The 5,000-nt window shown below is 41.5% G+C and overlaps 3 non-coding genes across 3 annotated transcripts; all 3 read left to right on the top strand.

The window, feature by feature from the left end:
• The first annotated feature begins 533 nt into the window (after positions 1–533).
• Positions 534–605, top strand: TRNAH-GUG (transfer RNA histidin (anticodon GUG)). The gene has a single exon. It is a non-coding gene; the product is annotated as a tRNA-His (tRNA).
• A 1,499-nt stretch (positions 606–2,104) lies between these two features.
• Positions 2,105–2,186, top strand: TRNAS-AGA (transfer RNA serine (anticodon AGA)). The gene has a single exon. It is a non-coding gene; the product is annotated as a tRNA-Ser (tRNA).
• Positions 2,187–3,474: 1,288 nt separating this feature from the next.
• On the top strand, positions 3,475–3,546 carry TRNAH-GUG (transfer RNA histidin (anticodon GUG)). Its single transcript has one exon. It is a non-coding gene; the product is annotated as a tRNA-His (tRNA).
• The last annotated feature ends 1,454 nt before the right edge of the window (positions 3,547–5,000 follow it).

Here is a 5,000-nt window from a genome sequence, read left to right as displayed (position 1 = left end):
TTGCTTCATCATAATTAGGCATGCAGTCATTAGCCACAGCTCTGATTATGGGTCACTGAGGTCAGTTTCAATAATTCCTCAAAAACCTAACCATGCAGTCCCCCCTAACTGTGTAGTTATCTTGCTTTACTGCTGTTTGTGTGATTAGCTGGGAGGAGCTCACGGCAGCATCCTCCCAATAAAAGTGTAGATGGACCGTTCCTTAACTCTTTCTTGCTTCACATACAGATGGCTTGAGGAGGTACAGGGGAGATGCAGGTCTAATAAACAGAATAGAATATCTGCGCCAGGTGTGTTTCTCTGCATTGGTGTCCCATCACAGGCCCACCAGTGTATGTGTGATCTTTGACTCCTGCCAGTTCACAAGCAGGCGGCCAGGAAACGGTTTCAGCCTATCAACCACTGAGGAGATAAAGCCTTTGTATAAGGAATGAGGAAGCAATGAACACATTCAGCCTATCACAGGAGTAGCCCTGAGTGTTCCGAATTATAATTTCTTCATGTCACTGTACGTTATTGAGCCCAAGTAGCTCGCCGTGATCGTATAGTGGTTAGTACTCTGCGTTGTGGCCGCAGCAACCTCGGTTCGAATCCGAGTCACGGCATTGTGGTTGGCAATGTCACGGCAGTTGGGTTTTTCCTTTACAGAATTCCCAAATGTACCAGTTGTTTTTGTAAAATGTCTATTAAAAACAGATCCTTTTCAATATTTAAACGATCTAACAACAAATTATTTAAACACACATGATTATAAGATGTAGGTATACTGTACTTACTGACATAAATTATCGTTCTTGAACATATTTGCGGTAAGGGGAGCGGAGCTCTCCCCCAGGCCAATCAGAATGCAGATGAATGCAGTTGCAGTTGAGTGACCTGTGTTGTGGCTGTCTACAGGGAATGCACATATGTAGCTGTCTCGCAGCCCAATCCAGACGTCAATCGAAGACAGGTTTCAATGCAAATAGAGCAGTAAGTGCAGAGAAATGCTCACTCTCTAAAAATGGCATTTATACAATAGTAAGATTAAATCCAACCTCACCAGTAGATAGGATTTATCAATAAATAAATAAAGCTTCTCCTCTCTGATATGGAATTACCCCCCAAAAAGTATAAGGGAATACCCAATGCTAACCTATGAGAGGGGCAGACCTCACAGTAGTGAAAAATGTAATAGACTGTTTTATACTACTAGGACATACAAAATACCACAGTACATGTCTTACCTTTTACTTACATAGCATGATGCCCCTAGGACTACCTAGGGCCTACCTTAGGGGTTACTGATATGTAATAAAATTGGAGTTTAAGGCTTGGCAAGTAGTTTTAAATGCCAAGTCGAAGTGGCAGTACACTGCAGCACAGGCACTGCAGTAGCAGGCTTGAGACAGGTTTGAAATGCTATTTCTTTGGGCGGCACAATCAGTCCCTGGGTTTATGGTATACCACTTTACAAGGGGCTTTCAAGTAAATTAAATCTGTCAGTCAGGTATACTCCAATTATACACATGATTAGGGAAGAAGCACGTGCACTTCAGCACTGATTAGTAGCGATAAAGTGATCAGAGTCCTAAGGCCAACAAAAAGATACAGCAAAATGCGGAGGTGAAAAGCAATAAGGTGGGGTTGGGACCACCTTAAGAATGCAAGGTCTAACAAAAACGAACTAAGGATAACATGAGTAAAACATCAGGTTTCTCTACAGCATTTGGTGAGACAAGTGGGCCTTCTTTTATCTTCCATAAATGCAATCCTTCCCGGACCCCTTTATTATATAGCTCTTCAAGGAAAAAATATAAAGCACTTACAAAGGAGCCTCAAATACTCAAAGATGGTAGACTTTTTTAATATGGGACATATACTAAAAGCAGCACGAAAACAGAGTGCAATAGGGTCCAAAAAACTTGAGTGACCCATGAGAGTATGCATGCAAGCCTATGGTATTCCAAACTAGAGATATACGCATGCAATTTTTGTTTTTAGGAGAGAATGTGCCTGCTGAAAAAAACCTTATTTTTAAAAAGTGCATTGCAGAATATCAGGAATTTGCTGTGGGACACCTTGAAAACTTGCATACAGATTATGTGCACACACCTTGCAGTCAGTTGTTGTGGCCGAGTGGTTAAGGCGATGGACTAGAAATCCATTGGGGTCTCCCTGCGCAGGTTCGAATCCTGCCGACAACGAGAATCTTTTTAACATCGGCTACAATTTCAGAAGTTAACCTTTAGTATTTCTTCCATGTCAGTTTTATAAATAGGTGGCTTATTTTGGTGTCACTATTGCCATATCACATATTTATTATCGCTCCCCCTTTCATATCTTTGCTATAACTCTCGTCCTTCATTAGCGCTGGTGCAAACGCTTCAAAATTTTATACCCTGGCTCTCTCGGTCATACCTGTGCATGCACTTGAAACTTACTTTACCAATAAAAGAAGCAAATAGAGAAATAAAATAAAAGTGCTAGCTGGATTAGGCAAACACACTTCATAAAACTGCATTTTCTTTTCTATTCTCCCCCGTGTTACAAGCTTAACTGCTCCCTGTGTAATTTCCCTTAACCTGCTGTTCCTGGAAGAGAATTTCATCTACAACTCTTTCTGTGTTTTTTCCTAGTCTTTTCTTTCCCTTTTCTTAGATTTGTAACTGTTCCTTTACGTGCTCTATTTAGGCGCCATTAATCTCATTTGAGCTCCTTGTACCTGCTGCTGTTTTCTCCACACCTCATACTGTCTTTTCCCTCTTTCTCTCTTTCTCTGCGGTTGGTGGCTACTTTCCAAAGCGTCTGATGCCCCAATGTTCCTTCGTCTTGTTGTCAGACGTGAATTTGAAAAGCAACAAAATTAACAAGCCTTTACCACTCACACATGGCAGAAGTTTATACTTTAATTCAATGAGCTAAGAAAAGTGTGTTGTGGGGCCCCTACGAGCCATGGTGCTTGCTTCATCATAATTAGGCATGCAGTCATTAGCCACAGCTCTGATTATGGGTCACTGAGGTCAGTTTCAATAATTCCTCAAAAACCTAACCATGCAGTCCCCCCTAACTGTGTAGTTATCTTGCTTTACTGCTGTTTGTGTGATTAGCTGGGAGGAGCTCACGGCAGCATCCTCCCAATAAAAGTGTAGATGGACCGTTCCTTAACTCTTTCTTGCTTCACATACAGATGGCTTGAGGAGGTACAGGGGAGATGCAGGTCTAATAAACAGAATAGAATATCTGCGCCAGGTGTGTTTCTCTGCATTGGTGTCCCATCACAGGCCCACCAGTGTATGTGTGATCTTTGACTCCTGCCAGTTCACAAGCAGGCGGCCAGGAAACGGTTTCAGCCTATCAACCACTGAGGAGATAAAGCCTTTGTATAAGGAATGAGGAAGCAATGAACACATTCAGCCTATCACAGGAGTAGCCCTGAGTGTTCCGAATTATAATTTCTTCATGTCACTGTACGTTATTGAGCCCAAGTAGCTCGCCGTGATCGTATAGTGGTTAGTACTCTGCGTTGTGGCCGCAGCAACCTCGGTTCGAATCCGAGTCACGGCATTGTGGTTGGCAATGTCACGGCAGTTGGGTTTTTCCTTTACAGAATTCCCAAATGTACCAGTTGTTTTTGTAAAATGTCTATTAAAAACAGATCCTTTTCAATATTTAAACGATCTAACAACAAATTATTTAAACACACATGATTATAAGATGTAGGTATACTGTACTTACTGACATAAATTATCGTTCTTGAACATATTTGCGGTAAGGGGAGCGGAGCTCTCCCCCAGGCCAATCAGAATGCAGATGAATGCAGTTGCAGTTGAGTGACCTGTGTTGTGGCTGTCTACAGGGAATGCACATATGTAGCTGTCTCGCAGCCCAATCCAGACGTCAATCGAAGACAGGTTTCAATGCAAATAGAGCAGTAAGTGCAGAGAAATGCTCACTCTCTAAAAATGGCATTTATACAATAGTAAGATTAAATCCAACCTCACCAGTAGATAGGATTTATCAATAAATAAATAAAGCTTCTCCTCTCTGATATGGAATTACCCCCCAAAAAGTATAAGGGAATACCCAATGCTAACCTATGAGAGGGGCAGACCTCACAGTAGTGAAAAATGTAATAGACTGTTTGATACTACTAGGACATACAAACTACCACAGTACATGTCTTACCTTTTACTTACATAGCATGATGCCCCTAGGACTACCTAGGGCCTACCTTAGGGGTTACTGATATGTAATAAAATTGGAGTTTAAGGCTTGGCAAGTAGTTTTAAATGCCAAGTCGAAGTGGCAGTACACTGCAGCACAGGCACTGCAGTAGCAGGCTTGAGACAGGTTTGAAATGCTATTTCTTTGGGCGGCACAATCAGTCCCTGGGTATATGGTATACCACTTTACAAGGGGCTTTCAAGTAAATTAAATCTGTCAGTCAGGTATACTCCAATTATACACATGATTAGGGAAGAAGCACGTGCACTTCAGCACTGATTAGTAGCGATAAAGTGATCAGAGTCCTAAGGCCAACAAAAAGATACAGCAAAATGCGGAGGTGAAAAGCAATAAGGTGGGGTTGGGACCACCTTAAGAATGCAAGGTCTAACAAAAACGAACTAAGGATAACATGAGTAAAACATCAGGTTTCTCTACAGCATTTGGTGAGACAAGTGGGCCTTCTTTTATCTTCCATAAATGCAATCCTTCCCGGACCCCTTTATTATATAGCTCTTCAAGGAAAAAATATAAAGCACTTACAAAGGAGCCTCAAATACTCAAAGATGGTAGACTTCTTTAATATGGGACATATACTAAAAGCAGCACGAAAACAGAGTGCAATAGGGTCCAAAAAACTTGAGTGACCCATGAGAGTATGCATGCAAGCCTATGGTATTCCAAACTAGAGATATACGCATGCAATTTTTGTTTTTAGGAGAGAATGTGCCTGCTGAAAAAAACCTTATTTTTAAAAAGTGCATTGCAGAATATCAGGAATTTGCTGTGGGACA

This window comes from Lissotriton vulgaris, chromosome 1_1 (genome assembly GCF_964263255.1).
Source record: "Lissotriton vulgaris chromosome 1_1, aLisVul1.2, whole genome shotgun sequence".
Taxonomy (NCBI): Eukaryota; Metazoa; Chordata; class Amphibia; order Caudata; family Salamandridae; genus Lissotriton; species Lissotriton vulgaris.
The sequence above is the reverse complement of the archived record's forward strand: the minus strand, read 5'-3'. Positions and strand labels throughout refer to the sequence as shown.